This window comes from Oryzias melastigma, linkage group LG21 (genome assembly GCF_002922805.2).
Source record: "Oryzias melastigma strain HK-1 linkage group LG21, ASM292280v2, whole genome shotgun sequence".
NCBI classification, from domain to species: Eukaryota; Metazoa; Chordata; class Actinopteri; order Beloniformes; family Adrianichthyidae; genus Oryzias; species Oryzias melastigma.
This window is the reverse complement of record NC_050532.1, coordinates 2,441,823-2,442,228: the sequence shown is the minus strand read 5'-3', so window position 1 is coordinate 2,442,228 and position 406 is coordinate 2,441,823.

Sequence of the window (406 nt, the reverse complement as noted above, 5' to 3'; positions counted from 1 at the left end):
TCCAGACACGTTTTTACATTTAAATGGAATAATAGCAACAAAGAGAACAAAAATGAAGCTTGAAATCAAAGCCACATTTTGCTTTTCTGATGTGGTAATAAGATGCTGTTGTACGTCTTAACCTGTCCCAGCAAATTAATTTACTTCTACTTATTCGTTACTTTCTGAGCTGTTGAGGATTCACTCTGATCATCTTTTTATCTATTTTAAAAGCATTCCTTTTAATTATAATTAAGCTGTTTTTATCCAAAATCAAAATCCTGTGCGTTTTTCTAGGACATAGTTTCTGCAAAGCGGCAGGAGTTCAGTAGAGATTCACCTCTGAGTTGTGGCACGGAGCAACCCCGCCCCCACTTCCCCTTCTGGCCCTCCTGTCTTATTTTCCACTTAACAAATAAACTATTTC